Source organism: Manis javanica, chromosome 2 (genome assembly GCF_040802235.1).
Source record: "Manis javanica isolate MJ-LG chromosome 2, MJ_LKY, whole genome shotgun sequence".
Taxonomy (NCBI): domain Eukaryota; kingdom Metazoa; phylum Chordata; class Mammalia; order Pholidota; family Manidae; genus Manis; species Manis javanica.
Window position 1 is genome coordinate 116,537,023 of NC_133157.1, and position 20,989 is coordinate 116,558,011.

The 20,989-nt window shown below is 40.3% G+C and overlaps 2 long non-coding RNA genes across 2 annotated transcripts in view; one reads left to right on the forward strand and one right to left on the reverse strand.

Moving 5' to 3' along the window:
* Window positions 1-20,989, forward strand: part of LOC140847831 (uncharacterized) — a 130,532-nt gene that overhangs the window by 98,593 nt on the left and 10,950 nt on the right. The window lies entirely within an intron of this gene.
* Window positions 1-20,989, reverse strand: part of LOC140847833 (uncharacterized) — a 70,917-nt gene that overhangs the window by 12,587 nt on the left and 37,341 nt on the right. Inside the window, exon 3 of the long non-coding RNA XR_012128030.1 lies at window positions 6,579-6,714. This is a non-coding gene — a long non-coding RNA (uncharacterized lncRNA). The remainder of the gene's footprint in view (window positions 1-6,578; window positions 6,715-20,989) is intronic.

Sequence of the window (20,989 nt, forward strand, 5' to 3'; positions counted from 1 at the left end):
TGTCAGATGTAAGACTCATTCACAAATTAATTTAAATTGCCTTTCTAATATATAGACTTGAAATGGTATCTCTAGTTAATATTGGTGAAGTGAACCTCTGATAAAGACTACTAATGGTGAGATGCCCAACACTGGCAAACTGGATTTGGGTTTGGTGTTAGCACCGCAGTGAACATCAACACGTGTGACATATGTCCACTGCATAAGGTCTGGGATTCTGATTCCCCAATGGGAACAGATTAGCAGAGAACACTTTATTAGCTGGCAGCCTCCAGCCTTCATTCTCATGAAGGAATAGCATTCATTCTTATCTCAATTTAATATTATTAACCAAGGGATTCCACATAAAAAGTAAATGAAAATTTAAACTAGAATAGACAATATAACTAAAATATTCCTTTTGCGTGGACATGATCTAAGTTTCCTCTTTTAAAATTAGCCTTTTCAAAAGAATAACAAACTAAAGAAATGTTCAGTTGTAGGAACATTATCCAGGTCACAAATTATTTTGTTTCTGACAAAGAAACTATATACTTGATTAAGTGCAATTTTTATAAACTGTCATTTTCAAAATAATTTGTTAAGTTCAACATGTGATTGTTTTAACCAGTTAGAAAAAGTAGCCAGAACCAATAAGAAAGCAATACACACACACACATACACACACAAACACACAGTATAGGAAGAACAGTTTCCGTTTTAAATTCCTGCTACAGGATGTGCCTTTTAGAAAAAGTTATTATTCCAGAAAATGAAATGACAGCAATTCTAGTTACACTCTAGACCCCTCCTATCTGCAGAGTGAATACAAAGAAAAATATAAAATTCCATGAAATCCCTGATTATCTGCTCTGAATTTTTATTGAGTTGTGCCTTGATCCTTGACACCCTTTGCTACAAATCTTTCATATTTCCATTCATTTCCTGGAGCCGGCACTGACTGGACTGAGGTTGGGGTGACACATTCTCTCTGTAGTTTCTGTCCTAGGTCTCAAAATCATTCTGAGGGAAGAAGAATCATTTTCATCACTATTTCTTTAGAGAGACAAATAACTCTGGTCAAAGTATTAATTTCCATGACTATCCTATTACGACACCTTGTTTGAACCAGGGATAGTGGTCAAAACTGATTAAAATACAATTACTGTGCAGTCTCTTGGGTTTCACTGTAAAATATAATTTCATGCATTTCAAATTCAGTTAAGTTTTTATAGCTACATTTCCTGAGCTTTTTCTTTCTTTGCTAACTTGTATCACTTTGAATCTTATTTATATTATTAAATAAGGTTAAAGGAAGCCATTTCAGAGGGAGATCCATTCTATTTTTCTAGTTTGCCATCTTTAATTTCACCCAGGCGCTGGAGGACCGAGTCACCCCTAACCTAAGGATAAACTTCTGAGACCTTGTTCTGAGTTCTCACTTCTCTCCCTTTGCCCTCTCCATCTCCTCATCCTCCCCATACAAAAGGATGTTTTGATCCTTTGTCCTTTTAAGCCTGGAAGATCAGCAGAAATTGCATGAAAACCTTAGTCATTTTGAGCAAAGGATATAGATAGACTGTACAAAGAAGGGACAAGAGGGACGGGAGGTGGCCATCCAGTGATAAGTGTGGCAGAAGCAGGTTCAGTCTGGAGGAGGCCAGAAGAGCAAGCAGGTCAAATGGAATAACAGCATGTGAGAATGGAAGAGGAAAATCAAATGTCAATCAGGGCTGCAGGGAGGGAGAGCCCAGTGGGCTGGTTATGTCGCCAGGCATTGAGCTGAGAACAGGGATCCGTGTAGCAGTTAGGATTTGAGATAAACCAAAGGAAGGAGCTGTTGCCCGTGTTCCCAGTGGGAGTCACTTGGTTTTGTGACCATGAAAGACAATAAACCCAGTAATGCCAACAAGGATTCTGAAATACTTGGAATCCCTCGCTCAGGATGGAAAGGTTTGCAGGGACATAGCTTGCCCACCCCGTTATAATCTTGTCAACACTGAAGCTCGTTTGGGTGTATTTTAGTGGTGGGGGGTGAGAGGGGAAGGGCTCTCTAAACAAGGCATTTACTGCTCTACTTCCTTGCATCCCTGGAAATGGGAGAGGTCAGAGGAAGGAGGGAGGGGACTGTCAGGAGGTAATTGATATGACCTAAGAATTGGCTGGAATGATGGGCCTCTAGTCGATAGAGACAAGTCAAAATGCCAAGGTGAAGAAGAAGAGACATTTGTAGAGAGGACAATGGAGGGAGAAAATGCACTGATGGCATCTCTCTCTCTCAAATGTTTTCAATTCATAATGAATATATCATAATTATTATAGAATATAAAATCATATATAATAGATATATTATAATTACACTAAATGTAAATGTATAATTATAATAAATACATTAATACAAAAAGCAATGTCACCTGCTGAGAATAAGGGAGAGGGGTTCAGGGGCTTGAGGAGACTAATGATGTTCATAATATTAATATTGTATATCAACTAAAATCTAAAAGTATTTTGAATAACAACTGAATATCAACCCTTCAGTTTATACTGGCCCTATGGACCACTAGCATAGAGACAGAAGAAAAAAGTTGTCTTTATATCCAGCAACTTCACTAGGCTGAGAGACTGTAGGGACTGTACTGACAGGATAGGTTTAGAAGAGAGAGAAATAATAATAAAAAAAAAGCAGTGACAGGGTTTCGAGAAAAACAAATGGGGAACAAATTAGGACCAAATTAGTTGCATTTTTTTGCTTTTTGATTGTTTCACTCCTGTGTAATACATACTACACCATGTAATCTAGTTCATGGAGAAACAAGTAAAACACTGTATTAACGTTTACCAAAATCACACCAGAAAGAAGTGAAACCTGCTATTGAGATAAAGATACCCATTTCTAGAATATGCACATTTGTTGCTCTTTATTTTCATTTTCAACAGCACTGGCAGCATTGAGTGAGAGAGTTTAAATGTACAGTTTCAATCAATTCATATTCTATTCTCATTTCATATTCCTTAAATTTATCTGTGCAAATCAATTTAGAGAAAGAAAACACACTCACCACCATCACTACCCCAAACCCTCAAAACTTTTTCTTCCTTTTCTGTTACCCATTTTTGCCTTATTTCATTGTGATGGAAAGTACCCTGAGCATACAGATTTAGGCCCCAAAACACCAAAATTTATGTAAATGATAATTGAGCAAGTAGCCCAACCTGCCTGGACCCGAGTCCTCCTATTAACAAGGAATAACATTCTAATTCCTTTGTATGTTGACAGATGGTCACTACACTAACTGTGGTGAGCATTTCGTAGTTACAAAATTGTTGAGTAACTCTGTTGTACATCTGCACCAATATAATATTGTATGTCAACTATATTTCAGTAAAACCAAAAAACAAGAATTAAAAATGGTTTCTTTCTAGGATATGGGAAAGATATCCCTAAGTCCCTGCCTTGCCTGTAGACTTCCTCCTCTGACTCACAGGAGAGGAGAGAGCTGCAAGGCTAATCTCTATGGCTAAGAAGGCACCTGTAACTCCGGGACATTCCAGAATCCATGTCCTGGGAAACGAGACTTGCTGTTTAGGGAAGACTTCTGAAGATGCAGAGCCACATCACGGAAACAGTAAAGAGAATGTGATGTTATTCTGTAGCCACAGGTCTGGGACAGCTGGCTCTCATCCTCAAATTACAGACAAGGAGGCGGGGATGCGGTGAGCCAGTCTTATTCAAAGTCAATTCAAGGTCACCCAATTGAAATTGCAGAGCTGAGATTCTAATTAGCAATTTCTCAGAACATTCTTCTTGTCTGCAGGACCAGACTGTTTAACCCCTCTGGCCAGGAGTATTAAGGTAGCTTATTAAAACAGAAATTCTGTCTTTTGTTAGATTGTTGGATGCTTCTTTGTTCCAGTTTTTTCCCTTTTGTTGGGAGACTGTTCATCTTAAATCCTTTCATTTCTAACATACATTTTATTTTCTAAATGTAGAATATTCTCACCATTTGCATTTACAAGGCAAGAACATTTTGCACACATTTACTGCTCTCTAACGTGTTTTGCTTGTTTGCAGAGTGAAGGTCCCTTGCCACTCCCATGTGTGGGGATCTTTCTGAGGTCCCGCCCATACCTCCAGTTCAGCACCCACCTGATGCTTATGGTTGTGGGCAAATGGCTCTGCTGTCCATGGTTTGTAGGAGGAGGGAAGATCCGTGTGTCTTACCTTTAAGATTCAATTCTCCAGTGATTACCCTGACTACTATCATAAGGCCCTCCTGCCCTTGCATTTTTTGCCTCTAGGGTTGGAGCTCCCCTGGACTCTCCCACCTGGACAGCATATTCAAAGAGCTGAGATTTTCCCCACTTACATTTCTCCATAGACCTGATCCTGACTGATTTATATAAAAGATTCTTCAAAATTTCTGCACTAATTAGACTTTTTTTGCTTTCCCATGCAATTATGGAATTTTTTTTTTGGTTTGGCATAAATATTTTCATAGGATAATTATTAGGAATGAGGAAAGGTACATGTGCTCAGTCTGCCAGTTTGACCCAATATAATTTCTCTCTGACCGTATCCCCTTTCATACCCTGTATACCAACCACATGCACCTAATAACATTTATGGGAACAGAGCTTTGCTTTTCTTCAAGCCTTGCCTGTTCTAGTAAGAGTCTTGCTACACATTTCTTTACCCATCCTGAGGATTTTCCGTTCCTCAATGGCTTCCCTGATCCCTAAATCTGAATGTTAATATTCTTCTCCAGTGAATCCTTACTGTCCTTAATTTGAATCTCTGTTATAACTAAGTGATAAGGTAAAGCAGAATTTATTATCTGTGAACTTATTACTCCTTCACACTGTGTATAGTGTTTTTATTATCTTTGTAATCTCATTGCGCCTAACAGTGCCTTGCACACAGTAGGGACAAACATCCATGACTGAAATTGAAATAATTTGAATTTGTGACCAGTTCCCAACAACAAAAGAAAATTCATTGCATACTGTGCTTGAGCTGAGTGTTCTATGGTAACTGTTTTTTTTTCACTTTAGTATGCCATGTTTCTTAGAACATCAAATGATATTTGTTAAGAAGCATAATAAAATAAATTATACTTGTGATTCACTTTCATCCCTAAAATTGAATTGATGTCTCTTTCATGTTTCACATTTGTATATTCAGATCCCCCAAGAGAATATTAAAAATATTTTGATTTGCTCATCACTTAAGACCTTAACTGGTGAATTTTCTTAAACAGTGTTACCTGTGTCTGTGCCCAGCTTGTACACCCTTAATCTCTTGCAGGGGGTGCCATGCTGACACATATTATTATTTATCACAACACTGCTCCTAAGCATTCATGCTGCTCAACTTCATCAGAGGTCCTTCCATCAAAGTTTGTCTCCATAGTAACACAAGCCAGATGTGGCCCTTTGTTCTCTGTTTAGAACACAAAGGTCTCCTGAGTGTTTATGACATTTGGGTTTGGTAGTGTATTTTCAAAACTAAGAGTTTTGTATGGCTTTGACATTTGGATACTCTTTATTAATAGTATTGTCTCTTGGTATCCATGTTTCAATTTGGAGGTATATTTGTTTATTGGAAATGAAAGCAACCAATGTAACCAATTTTAATGAGATCCGCATTTCTTTTTTCATTATGTTTCTTTCCAGAAAATAATACTTTATGCTTTAAAAGAGTGCTGTGTAAGAAAATCATTGTAAAATATAAATTGCTAAGATTGCTAAAAATATCCTCAACTAACAAACCTGAAAAATTGACTATTCATTATTTTATAATGTTCTTTTTTTCCTTAAAATATAATTATATCTTGAATATTTGTTGAAATGGGGTAACAGACTTATTTAGTTTGTCAGCATACATTGTTACCTTTTTATATCCAGAAAGGATTTGATTTTCAGTTGGAAAGAACAAGCGTGTTTTCACTGAAATATAATCCTTTGCATCTAAATTGGAGATTGTCTAAAAAAGAAAAGCTTAAGTCTTTAATAAAATGTGTCAAACTCTAGAGTCTTGCAAAAGGAAATTTGGATATAATAAAGAGCATAGTGTTTCTAGATAATAAGATTCAATGACAGAATCAATACTTTCCAAATATAGTCTAATTAAAATAATACTAGCTAACACTAAGCACTTCCTATGTGCCTGATTCTGTTCTAAATTCTTTAGATATAGTAACTCATTCAATCCCTAAGAAGCACCCCCAAGAAGTTGATGCTATAATATCCCTCACTTTACCAATGAGGAACTGATACCTAGAGATTAATACCTTGCCCACAGTCATACAGCTACTAAATGGCATAATCAGGCTTCAGTGTCAGGCAGTGTGGTTCCACAGCCTAAATTAGACTGTCTACAGCTCTCTTAATTGAAGACATTCCAATTGAAATTCAAATAAATATTTCTCCAGAATTTTTTATGCAAAGGAATAAGCACCTGAGAGTAGCTATTAAAAGTCTCCAAAAAGAAGAATAACTTAGCAGATATTTATTTTTTGAAAACAGAAAACTAGTTAAAAATTATAGGTTTTATTTTTCTCAATTTTCTTAACCAGAAACCTATGTAAGCAGTTGATTACCTGGACAGTGCTTCCATGATACCATCAAGAGAAAATGGGCTCCCTCTAAGGTTCCTTTTATCCATCCTCATTGAAGGCCTTAATTCTCAAGCTTGTTCCTCATGACTGCAAGATGGCTGCACCACATCCTATATCACTTTTGGATTCCAGTGGTAAGAGAGAAAAAGGCATAAGCAAGATGAGTTGTCTCCTTCTAAAGAGCTTTTCAGAAACCATTCACAGTGATATTCACTCATATTACAATTGCCTACCCCTGTTATATGATCAAATCTAGCTGCAAGGAAGGCTGATAAAATTTTTTTTAAATATTGGTTTTTGAGTGGACCCATTGCCACCCGGATCAAAATCAGTATTCTAATGGTAAAGAAGCAATGTTGGGGCAGGTCTAGAATAGCCTTTACTACAGGGCTGGTTTAGCCTTACACCAAGTCTTAGGATTCCCTCAGTAGACCCTGGGTGTTAAATGAGCTTTCTCACTGACTACCCAGCACTCAGTTGTGTGTAAATGTTGAGTTTACAGCTCCCTGGTAGTTCTTTGCTCTACTTCATGAAATTTCACACTAAGGAGACATTTTTTCTGGGTGGCCCCCTCTCTCTTAACTCTTTCTGGAAAATTTTAGCTGCCTCAGCCTCCATGAACTCCACAGTCTCTGATAACACAGCTCAGGGAGGTGGTCATACTCTGCTTGGGTGCCCCTATGTTATCACACAGTTCTTGACAGGAATCTGAAGCAATTTGGGGCTCACATAGCTTGTTGCCTTTGTGTCATGTATTAAAGCCCTGTGCTGTGTGTCAACCAAAGTCTAAAAACAGGTTGTCCAGTTCTCCAGTTGTTTTCAAGGGAGGGCAAGTCCAGTGCCGATTAGTTATTCCACCTCTAAGGAAGCAGGGGTCCTCCCTGACCATTGTTTTCATTGTTAAAGTGGCACTATGACACTAACAAAGCAGCAGCTTCCCTCATGTGAGTTGTGCATAAATCTTCCCTTATCAATTGGTTGCTTGTAAAATGAAATACATTTCTCATTGAAAGCTTGTCATGTTACAGAAAAACCGGAAAACCCAGACTGGATCGCTGACAGAAGAACCAAGGGGCACTAGGAGGCCTAGGAGGGTTGAGGTTTTATTTTAGACCAGCAGGCTCAGAGGAGAGTAAATCTCCAAAGGTCTGAGCCCCGAACACAAGCAAGGGGAGCAATTGATATCATTTTGATATGTTGCATTTTGGTGTGCACAGGGTTTGAGAGGAGCCCGGAGAAAGAGGGGAGTGGGGGGCTGGGAGTGTCCTGCTGATTTTGCCAATGGGAGTGAGGAAAAAAGCAATTTGCTGGCCTTGACAGCTGTGTTGAATATTTTCCTTATCAATCAGGTTTTTGTAAATTGACCAAAGATGTGGGTTCCCATTGCCTACAATTTTAATCACAATTTATAACACTGAGTTGGTAGGAAAATGCTGGAAGAATTCCAAGTAATTTCCAAATGTGATACATGACTTATGTGTCACTAATCCTCAGTGATAACAGAGGGCATGCTTTCAACAGCTGACCCCAGTCATTCCATATATTTTGGAAATGATTATCATTTATCAATTTGATGTTATAATTACATAAATTGTCACATCTCATGATAAATGTGCCATTGCATATTTTTTTTCAATATGAAGTGAAGTTTAGGTCACCATTTTTGAGTTTTACACATAATTTTACAGTAGGTCTTACATTAGATGCCCTGTGACTAGGATTTACAAATCCATTCATGCCAGGTAAATTGTAGTCATTTTTGTAATTCTATTAAATATATAATAAAGTTTAAATTATATGTTTACATATAAGTATATTACATAAAATATAAAATAAAAATGAAACACAAAATAGGAAATAAACTATAACAATAATATAAAATAGAATAAATAAAATAATAATACATAATATGGGAATTTAGGGTTCATTACAAGTCATCATGGAGTTTTATTGTGTTTTTGTTTTTGTGTTTTGTTTGTTTACTATTTCAAATGCTTTTAAACATCTCTCTAGTTATGTCTAACTCAAGGAATTGAAGATGTTAGCTCTCATGTAGAAAAAATGACTGCACAGACTTATTAGATAGGTGGCAGAAAGACTGGCCTGTACCTCTCTCTTCCATCTCACTCACTTTGGGAGCACAGCTAAGAAAGATTTGTTAGACAGGAAAATAGATATGAGCGGGGTGGAAAGAGAGTAAAGCCAGGAATAAAAAAACACTCAAAAAGTTAACTAATTAAAATTAAAGAGCCAGAAAAGACCCAAAGTTAATGGGTTAAAAATATAAAGTTCTGAGGGCCAGGAGTAACTTGGCCTAAAAGTTTAAATACTCCCCGGATAAGGCTCAGCATAGCCTATGCTTTATTGTGTCAATTAGATCATGCCATTGTAAGATTTATTTTAGCCTGCTAAAGGCTCATTTTATTTTTTCCTTTACCCAGATGTTGCTTTAATCAAGTGGTTTGCCACCTGGGCAATTAATATAGCAAGCAAGCCCAGTCATAAACAATGTAATAAACAAAAAGGATCCCATCTTAAAGACAAGATGGCCTTTTAAAACCTAATTAGTTGAAAAGTAAGTTTCTTAATATTCTTTTTAGCAAACAAACAATAACTCAGCCCACCTCGCCGGCAGGGCAAGAAGTCTTGTTTGAAAGCTCCCAGACCAAGACACCGGTATCCAGCAGCAAATTTCTTGGTTAAGTCTTAACAAGTCTGTACCCGCAGCCCTTTGTCCATTCCTGAAAAGTCCTTAGAAGAGGGAACCCTCAACCTTTGAGGGAGTTTCTCTCTCCGAGGTCGCCCGCACTTTCTAATGCGTAGACTTTCTCCTCTTTCAATAAAACTTGAACCTTTCAGGGCATTCCTTTCTCCGAGATCGCCTGCACTTTCTAAGTGCGCAGCTTTAACTTCTTCCCAATCTTTTAGGGATGCCTCTTCTCTGGGGCAGCCCACCTTTCTCCGAGTGTGCTCATTTTTTACTTAAATAAACTTCTCTCTGTTCAACTTAGACGTTTTGTCTCTTGGCTTTTCCGGTGGTAAGTGTCCTTATTACTTCGCTTTGTCATTCTAATTCTCCAGATTTCAGCTCAAACCTTCACTCTTTATGTCCTATCTCAGACAAGTAGGGAGGGGCCGCTGAGAGTTCAGATGTGATCTTGCAAATTACCGTCGCCTCGGTGTTCGGGAACTGCAGTTTGCAATCGTGCTCTTTAGTAGCTTACTTGAAAGTCTTCTTTCTTTACCTATAGGAAATTCACAGAACATAATCTCACTCCATCCAGTGCTCTGTGGCTGCCCCAAATTCTGGGGTGGTAGGTACTCAGTTCCCACGCCCTGCAGATCCAAGGGGACACTGGACACCAGGTGACACAAGGAGTTAGCGGGGGATGCTCCCCATGCTGAGTAGCTGTTCATTGAACTTCCTTTATTATTCCATCTGTCATTCCCTAACACCCTCGCTTTAATGAATTCCTTCCTCACCTTGTACTCTGACTTCCCTGCGTCTCCGAACCGAGTCTCCAACAGATTCAGTTAACTCCATTGCATAAAAGTGGACTGGAAGGTGCTGTTTCTAGACATGATATCTTGGGTTGCCCAAGGACTCTAAAAACAGGTTCTAGAGGGGAGGTTGGTCAGGTAGAAAGAGCTGACATCCAGAACCTATTGAGAACAGACACGAGGTACTCTGGGCAGTTGACGTGGTGTTGGGGCAGGGGGATCCCACACAGGCAAACAGAAAAGGTAATTTCAAAGTGGATGGCATTAGAATCAGGCAGCAAGAGGGAATTAGTACCGAGGAAAATCTACTGGACAGAGCATAGCGGGAACCCAGCAGAGGACCTGGGGTTTGGGGCAACAGTGTCAGTCTCTTGGAGCAAGATTAGAAAGAAATGCAGGCCTTAATTCTAGAAGCACAATAGCACTAGGACAGCATCAAGGCAGAAGCCTGGGTCCAAGTTGAACAGGCAGCTGAAAGACCCATTCAGATTCTCAGAGTGTCAGGCAAGAACTCTCTAATCCCTTTGGTCTCCTGTATCGGTTGATCTTGGCAGTTTTTTATGAAGCTAAACCCAATGGAAGAGATATCGTAGAGCTATTGGGAGAAAAAAAATAAGACCCCTGTTATGGAAAATACTGTTATGGAAAATACTGGAAAACCTGGACTGGATTGCTGACAGAAGAACCAAGCAGCACTCGGAGGTCTTGGAGTGTTGAGGTTTATTTCACTCTGGCGGGCTCAGAGGGGAGTAATCTTCCCAGGTCTGAGCCCTGAGCACAAGCAAGGGGAGCAATTCATATAATTTTGATATGTGGCGTTTGGGCATGCGCAGGGCAAAAGAGGAGCCTGGAGGAGGGGAGGAGGGAGCTGGGGGTGCTTTGCCAACTGGAGGAAAAAGGCAGGTTGCTGTCCTTGATGGCTCTGTTGAATATTTTCCTAATCACCCCGAGTGAAAACACTGGCAGGGCCAGAAACCACCAGGTTGCCTGTTACGGACTTAAGTGTTTCATGTTTAGAATCATTTTTGAGGTCTTTTAGAGGATATGTTAAGATAAAAACTATTACTAGAGAGATAGCACTTTAAGCCCCTAAGGGGTGATCATTAGCATGTATTAGTTTATCCTATTAGCTGTTAGTTTCAGAGTAAGGTCCTGGGGGGATGAAATCCAGATGTTAAATTTAAAGGATACTTGAAGGAAACAGAATTTCAGAGCAGGTAATCTTACCCATATTGAAAATTAGGGGTGAATTTGTCTTTTATTCCCCTCGTTTAACATTTCCCTCTAGGCAAAATGCATCGAGAATTGACTATGTACCAGACACTTCCAAAGCCCTTTAAATATATTATTTCATTTAATTCTCTAACTTTATGGGTATGTTTTATCCTTTCAATATTAGAAATAGGAAAACCAAGGCTCAACTATTCCCCAAGATCACACAGCTGTAGTTGCAGAACTGGAATTCAAATTCACTTATGTCTGAGGATACAGCTATTTTTACAGGAGGGGCTTTCAAAGGTAAAAGTGAGAGGCTTTGATGGTTCCATGAGGGAAAGTGTCACTGGGAATGGTGGGATGGGAATGAGGCAAAAAAATGTCACAGAGAGCAGATCAACAGTCAACTGCTATTTGTTCCAAGCCCCTCATTCTCAGGGGCTGTGCTAGGTACTGAGGAATGGGGCCAATAGCCTAGCAAGGAAAAGACATTCAACCGACAGCAATAGATAACTCTAAGTATCAATTTTAAAAAGAATTGAAAGTTGAGATACTGGCTAGTGGCTGCCATCCTCAGAACAGACCCTCCTGTTTTGATAACTCATATTTTAAGCAAAAGGAAGGAACTGAAGAGAATGGAGATAGGAAAATCAAGAAGAGCAGTCATGTGGGAGAGAATGTGCTGAGGTGGGTTTAGGACATGCGGAGTTTAGGGGCAGTTGGAGACGCCCAAAAATTGTCCACTAAACAATTGGAGATAAGAGCAGGTGCCAGAGGCAGGGGGAGGAGATCCTGTCTTAAGCCCCGGAGGAACACTTTGTGCGCAACCAAGCTGGCCATGATGTAGGAGGCAGCCCAGGGCTGGCCAGGCAGGATCTTCAACCCCTACCCACGTCCACATCTACCCTGAGTTAGTGGAGGGGAGGTGGTGCTCCGGAGGGGCAGACAGACAAAGCTGGTAGCAACAGGGATCTGAGATGTTTTAAGGATTCCTTTTAAAAAGCCATAGTCCTTCTTGTTAAATAATAATAGCTAAAACGCTTTGTGCTTATTCTGTGCCTGGATGCCATCGATACCACCGTGAGGACATCAGTCTTACTATTAACTCCCCTCTGAACACCAAGAAATGGAGGCCCAGGGAGGGTGAGTAACTCCTGAGTCCCGTCATCTGGACATTGTATTCAGGTTCAGACTCAGTCTGGGCTGAGGGAGCAGGACTTTCTCCCTTCGGTCCTGGAATGAAGCTCCCTATTTTATCTTGCAAAGACAAAATGTATAACTTTATGTCCCCATGCTAGAGGGGAACTGACACTGTCAGCATCTCTGAGTCCTAAGCAGTTGAAACACATTTTGGCAGACTCTGATGTTCTGTATTTGGTCTCACCTCACACCTGAGCCTTCCAACTGATCAGGATAATGGGTGCTCTGTCCACAGGTTCCGACTAAACCATTTTTGTGGCTGCTCCATAAAAACTTTGAGGATGGGGAGAAAAGGGGTTAGGATGCCAGAAGAGACATCAGATATCTAATACTGGAAAAAGCATCTTATCAAGAAATTTTCAAAATAGCCTCTGAAGTCTATGGGAAGCTGGGCCAGGATAACCAAATACAGAAAGAACTGTCTCATTTCTTAGCACTTGGTAGAAATGGAGCATAACTATGGGGAAATTACCCGACCTCTTTAACCTCTGTTCCCTCATCTATTTAACAGATCTAAGCTGAATGCCACCCTAGATTGCCCTTGTGAGGATTTAATTAGATAATCCTTATATGCTTTCTGCACAGTGCCTGATGCTAAGACAGGCCTTAATAAATGTTTGCCTTTTTAAAAATATGTGGTAATATATATAAAAGCATTTTATAAACCCAAAGAATGGTATAAATGCAATGATTTTTATTGAAATATACTTGATATACAATATTATATTGTTTTCAGGTGTAGAACATAGTGATTCGACAACTATATACATTACTAAATGCCCACCATGATAGGTGTACTTACCATCTGTCAACATATGAAGATTACAATTTTATTGACTCTATTCCCTATACTGTACTCTCTCAATTATTTCTTTAGATGCAGAAAAAAATGACTCAGCAGTGCATTGTGAATACATAGGCACCTAGGAAGACCTACTTCAAACTGAAGTATTGATATTTAAGTTTCAATTTAAGGCTCTTTTTATTTTTCATGCCTAACATAATTTATCAAAAAACCATTTATTTTCTGTGCAAAGGTATATTGCAGAACTGAATAATAAAAGTTGCACCTTTGAAGACAATATGAAACATTTAAACACCAATGATGTAGTATTCTCATCTCGCTGTGTGACTTGTTATCTTCTGACATCAATGTTTCCACTGTCACTCTGCTGTTTCAGATAACAACGCTTTCTGGACGTTTGCCTCCTAGCCATTTAAGAGATTAGGGGCCTTTTTTTGTCTTAGTCTACCACTGTGTGGATTCCCAGCTATACAGTTACCATGTGCAAATCAGTGGAGCAAGAAATTAAGGCCATACTGGCAGCCTTGCCTGTGAAATACCAAGAACAACAAAGAAATAGGATCGCCTCGCTGCCTTCCTGCTGCCTACTGTACATCTAACTAAAACACTACTCCTCCAAATTGGCATCATTATCTTAATCACCAGGAGGAATAAATGAGGCACAGTAATAATGAGATTAGCATATGATGAAATAAAAGTCCTGGATTTGATAATACAAAAATGAAGACACTAGGCAATTCCAATTACACTAATCCCACCACCATCCCTCCCTAGCTTTTTGTAAATTTTCTAACTCTTCTTCTAGCTTTTGCTCCAAGCCCATTCTCTAGTCCATTCTCCATGCAAACCTAGAACCATCTTATTAAAATATAAATCAGACAGTTCTCTTCCCAGCAGAGAACCCTTCAATGACCTCCCATTGTACTTGGAATAAAATCTAACAGACCTCCGAGACCTTGCATGATCTGCATCCTAACATCCCCCAATGCCACCTGCTATCACTCATTCCTTCCCTGGATATGTCAGTCATTTGACAAGCCAGCACCTTCCCACTTCATAGCCTTTGCACATGCTGTTCACTCTCCCTGGGACACTTCCTTTTTTGCACAAATGTCTGGTCCCTTCCTGACCGTCAAACCAGAGCTTTTAATCTAACAAGAGTTTCAAGGTCACCTCCTCAGAGAGACCTTTCCAGCATTCCAACTAAAGCAGCTGACTTCTTCACCTCATTATTTTCCATATTGTCATGCCGCCTTCTTAACAGCATGTAAGACAATTTGTAATTATTTTATTTTATTTCATTTTTTACTTTTTATTTCTCTGTGCCTCCCAAAGACTGTAAATAACTTGAAGGCTAGAGCCATATCTTATCTTTCCTTTAAAGCACTCCTCATGCTTAGTTTATGCATTGTGCTGGACATAGAGAAGAGGTAAATATTTGTAATGTAAAGACAAATAGTAAATATTTGTTGAAAAGCATGGGGAATTGAATAATTCAATCTTGTACATTTTCAAAAGTTAAAATACATTAGATGTATAGTAATTTCTTTTCACTCTTTATTACAAGGTCAGAGATGTTTATATGTATCCTGAAACCATTAAAAATAGCTCACTGTATACAAAGTGATTATTTAAGAATTCTATTATCTAGAAAGAGGTCATGTTGAAAAGGAAAATGTAAATTCAGGCATTTTGCTCATTGAAGTTACTTAATTGACAATTTCAGGGCCAGTTCCATTTTAAAAATCTGTTCATTGTTAGAGGATTCTTTGGTTTGAAACCAACATTACAACCACCTGTTTCATAGGATTCACCCATTTTTGATCAAGGATGATCAAAAACTAGTTTCTTTTTCAGGTGGGTATTTGTCATTTGGGGATTTATCATCTCAGGGGCTCCTGGCTGTTTCTGAATAATTTTGTCAATACATGTAAAATTGACAGTGGTAGATGCTGTGGTGTGTCACCTGGACCCTCGTCTCCAGCTCTGGGAGTGCAGGGAAAGAGAACTGCCTAGTCTGAGGTCATGCCTCATCCCAGGGATGGTCCTCCTCTGAAAATTGGTCCTGGATGTGTGTGTAGGGGGGCACTCCAGCCTCTGATCTAGCAGGGGCATGCCCCAGAGGGGCCACCCCAGCTCCTGAGCTCCGGGGTCAGCTGAGGCCTCTGCTACAACCATGCTGGCCATATTGAGTCCAGCTCCTCCCACGGCCAAAACCGGCTTCATTTACTTCACAAATGTTGATTCAGAGAGCATTTCCAATGAACTTTGGCACCCAAATCTCCATCTCATGATGGAGACATTGTCTCCTGCTTCAGACACTAAGCTGATTTAGTATCAGTCTTTCCACCGTCTTCCTTTTCCTTGGCTTAAAAGGCTTCATCTCTGGAAAAGTTGGACAGGTAGAATCTGCTGCTCAGCTCTCTCCCAACCAAGTAGAATCAGATGACAGGATTGGAAATGGTGAAATGCAGTCTCCTGCTGACCCATCCCCTAGCCTAAGCCACCATGTACCCACCTTGCCTACCCAATGAATCGTCCCAGGGCAGAAAAAAATGTACTAGAGACTATGTTCTCCTAATTAATTAGAAAGCAACTAACCCTAAATATATACTCCAATATAATTATTTTTTAAAATAAGTGCTATGAGCAGAATTGTGTCCCCATGAAATGCATATGCTAAAATCCTAACCTCTGGTACCTCAGAATGTGGCTGTATTTGGAGAGAGGATCTTGAGAGACAACTAAGGTTAAATGAGGTCATTTGAGTAAACCCCTTATCGAATGTGACTGGTGTCCTTACAAAGGAGGAAATTGTGACACAGATTCCTACAAAGGAAAGACCATGTGAGGCCACAGGGAGAAGGCAGGAGGAGAGAGGCCTCAGGAGAAATAAGCCCCGCTGACATCCTAATCTCAAACTTCCAACTTCTGAAACTGTGAGAAAGCGAATTTCTGTGCATAAACCATTCAGTCTGTGGTACTTGGTTACGGCAGCCCCAGCACACTAATACAGCATGCCATTGTAAAACCTGTGGACTGCAAAGCCTGCTTCATGTCCTCTCAATGCACTGGGCACACCTAAGGGCCCAGAGGTATCTATGGGAGGGCTCCGGAATGTATGGCTGTGTGAATTCTTCATCCCTTGCTTTGCCCCATATTTGTGACCCTGTCTTTATTTCTGCTTGATGTGGGTCCCTCCAGACCATGGGATTTATAAGACCACATGGTTTTATAGTGTTTCCTCCAGCCCAACATTGCATCTGTATACATCTTCTTTTGTTTTGATGCTGTTTGGCTGATTCCTTATCCTGTAGCACAAAACTCAGACCCCAGAAGGCTCTCTTGGCCAGCTTCCAGTCATCTAGCCTTTCCTGCAGGAACACATAGGGCTGAATGCCACAGCAGCATCACGCAGCTCAGAGGACCTGAGTTACTGACTGGGGGTTAATCACATTGGTTTTAGCTTGACTTCCCATCTAGAAATTCAGGTATTAGATCTTATGGACAGCCTAGTGCCACTTAGATATAAGGTTTTTGACTATAGTGTTTCAAAGAATTTAATTAAGGGAAGGAAAAGTTAATGAGTATATATTCCAGAAACAAATATCATTGTGACAATACCCATTTTCCCAGGCAGCCATTCGTGTAACACTTTAGAGTCTCCATCCAGTCTTCTCCCAGCACTCTGATGGTCAAATCATCTCAGATGATGGCCTTCTAGCACTATCAAGCCACTGTCATCCCACACCTGAGCCACCACAGATGGTTATTAGCCCCAGGGACCTGAACTGTGTGGTGGTCTTTGGCAGAAGGGACACCTCTGGCTTCTTGTGCCATTTGTGCTTCCCAGGCACCAACTGTGTGCTGCCTGCATGGCAACTCAGCTTCCAGTGTCGCAAATGTTTGGTTGCTTCACTGACAGCTTCCATCCTTGCCCTTGGGTTCAGTCAAGGCCCAGGGATGTAGCTGAGTGACAGCTTCTGGTCTGTGCTCCTGTCTGATGACTAAGGCTTTGTTTCTGGGTCAAGCTTGTCACGACTCCTTTCACCCTCAGGGAAGCTCTCTCTTCATTCACTTCTCAATCCCTGGTGTGAAGAAACGTCTACTAGGTGGTCCTGCTGGCTCTTCGAGTATGCCAGAGGGCTGCCTGCTGGCTTCAGGACACGCCAGGGGCATCCTCTCTCCAGCACCTCCACCCACAGCCCTCTTGCATAAGTCTATGGAGAGTGGACTACAGATGAAAATAAACAAAACACAGTTGTTTATTTAGGGACAAGCAGAAATGCTGGCTGTATCCCCCTCTGAATATTCTGTGTTGCTCTTGTCCCTGTTGTCTGGTCTGAGAGAGGATGTCCAACTGTTGTACTAGTATTATTGCAGATAATTCTATTGCCTCTACTACTAGTTTACTAGAGAATGGCCATGACACGTCCTAGTTCTGTCACCTCAGTGCCCCGTGCCTGTAGATTTCCTGTCAGCTGAGTCTTCCGTGAAAAACCAGTGCTCTGTCCTGGTTTCCTCCCAAATCCCCTCGGTGCACCTCATCAGGCAAAGACTTTGAGAGCATTTTCAGGGACAGTAGTCTCCTCCTGCTGAGAGGCCAAAGGGAACACTCCTCAATGTTTTAGTTTTAAAAGCTCATGTCTGATTTGACATGGAAATTGATGGAGTAAAAATATGATGTGTAAATGGCATTAGATTTTGGATCAGGGAGGGAATTATCTGGTATAGGGTAATTCAAGAGTTTTCTGTAACCAAGATCATCTGCTGGCCAGAAATGACTTTGTTAAATAAAATCTTCCTTGAAAAAAGTGATGTTTTCTATTTTTACTGTATATAAATCTAAAGTGCTGCTATTAATAAAACAAGAGGTTAAAGCTAAAGTGCAGTAGGGTTTTTGTTCATTTCTTGGCTGTTTTTTTTCCATCTGGAAAAGGACATGCACATCAGCTTTCATAAGGACTTAGGAAAAGTGAAGACAGGTAAAAAAGAGTTAATTCATCTACTGATGTGGAAGCAATGGCCCTTAACATTGTCATTGTGCCTTCATCCCACTGAGGGGTGCATATGACCTGGTGGAGAAACTGCTCAGGGATCAGCCTAGGGGATCAGCCTAGGCCTGCTATGACCTGGGTTTCCTTGGGAGTCATTCTTTCTGCAATGCACTAATAACCTTGAATAATACTAAGCCTTGCATGGGGTCAAAGTTAAACACCAGAGTCAAAAGCAGAGCTAGAGGGCATAGAGGATGCAAACCTGAGAAAGCACTGGGAGAAGAGGCTTCTTTTTCTGTGGATAAATTTCACAAACATAATGTTGTGAAGCAATCACAAAGTGCATTCTATATGATTTCCTTATCAAGTTAAAAAAAAGTTGAAAAATTTGGAAAAGTGGGCTTCATTCAAATGCAGTAAACTAAAGTGGTCTTGATCAACCCCAATTCAGGGTAGTGGTTTTGAGGGGCAGCGGCCAGTAAGTGATAAATAATCCAGAGTAGAACCTGTATTTTGAGGTTGCATCATCTTAAAAAGTTATATGTGTGTATAGACACACACACACACACACACACACACACACACACACACACATTTTTTTATGGTGTACTTAAATGACTAAAGGGATTTAGAACTCAATAACTGCATTTCAACGCTGGTTCAGGATAAGCTCCCCATAGAATTGTTAGAAGGAAATAAATAGGAGACTGTAAGAAAGCACTTAACTATAAATCACCCTAAATGACAGCTTTTAAGTTTTCTGTTGTGCTGTTCAACCTGAAAGACAAATATTAATGATGAAGCAGGAGCCATTTCACCTACTTCTTTTCCATTCACAGGGTAATGTAACACAGTGCTCAACACATATGGGTAATATTAACAGAGGAGAAATAAATACCTGCTCATTGAGAACAACCATGTTATCAGTAGGATAAGAAATCATTTCAAGGAAAAATATGAATAAAAATGAAAGAAGAGGAAAAAAGAAAGGAGGAATCAAGAGTTGTGTAGGTGGTTTGCTCATGAAAATGTCTGGCATCTGATCAGATTCATTTTGCCTTTCTCAGATCCTCATTCACTAGTAGATTTAATATCACACATCTTGACGTCAGACAGCCACTGGCACAAAAATGATTTTGAAAAAGGTGGCCTGTGGAATCCTGGATCAAAATGTCAAGTATAATTATTTCTTGTATTTACTCTCAGAAAGACTCAAGAGGATCAGATACTAAATGTGCAACCTGTTTAAGAATCAGGAGGGTAGTTCATAATCAGAGAGGAAGAAATAATATGTCACTCAGATAAACATACACTGTCTATAAGTGTTAATATACATGCGGCTCTCATATTGGATTGTTGTGATCTGCAGCACCTTCTTAACGTTCTCTAGTGGGAGCAATAATCAACTTAGCTGGGCAGTCTTATTTGAACTTTAACGTTTGTGTTATTTTTTGTGCAAGTCACCCCACAGGGGGGCCAGAAATGTTCTGACTGTAGGCTTTTCCTAATTGACACAGAAGGAAACCTGGGGATCCCAGATCAATCATGAGCCTGAGGTGACAATTTGATGATGGAGGTAGCACTTGGGCACACACATTCTGAGTCAGCCTCCGTCTTGCTGCTAGATTTGTTCTGCTTCTGTGCAGCCTGTGGTTTGGGCTAAGAACAACCATTTGTATGATCAAAGCTGACTTCTTAGGATAAGACACCCTCTGAAAACGAATCAGCCTAGTATTGGAGGAGGCCCTGGCTGCTTCTAGAAAAGAGCCTGAAACTGGGGGTTTCTAGCCTTGGCTTAGCAGGGGAAAAAATGACCCAATCAGAAATGGTGGGGTCACTTGCATTAATTTTCTTGCCTCCCTTCTCTCCCCAGACTGGATTCCCCAGCCAGGTGTCCTCAGTATGCCTGTCACCATGCCCCCAACATCCCACCTTCTTCCTGCAGCTATCTGCCCCTTTCACCTTGTCGGTTCCCTTTCTTCAGTTGCCAGCTATTGCAGGAGAAGAGATTTTTGCTCCAGTGATTGAGTTTATTTCAGGTATTTCCCCACCACACTTCCTCATGGGTGCCCAGCAATGCCACTACTCTTCCCCTGGAGCTTCGTGATATAAATTCCTTCTCTCCTCCAGGACATCTGGCTCTGCCCCCAATTGCACACATACACACTCTCAGGATGTAGTCCTGCTCTGCTCAACAGCACTGCCTCACTTTCACTTTACATTCATCTCTCCAATTCAGAATCTTTCTACGTCCTTACTCCCTAAGTCCTCTTTTATTTACATTCCCAAAGGTGAACATCACCTTTCCACCGCTAGCAGTGCCTCTGTGTTCAGGTGCCTGCCCTGTTTGCTCGCTTCAGACTCAGTCCATTGCTTCCTCCTCTTCTCCATGTCTTTTCAACCATTCATTCATTCAATCACCAAACAGAGCTCCCACCCTGTGCTAAGGCATCCATGACACCAAAATGAATAAATGATGGTCTCTGCCTTCGAGGAGACATAGAAAGAAAAATTCTAATGCAACGGTGTCAGATCTTTTCTAAAGGTACTGTGAGAGAGAAAATTTATGGAAAACTGGTTGTGCAGGGCATGATGTATGAACTTAATATATTCTGTATTTTTTTCCAAGCTAGATTGGCACATGATTTTCACTTGCTCCTCTTCTGTTGCTCCTT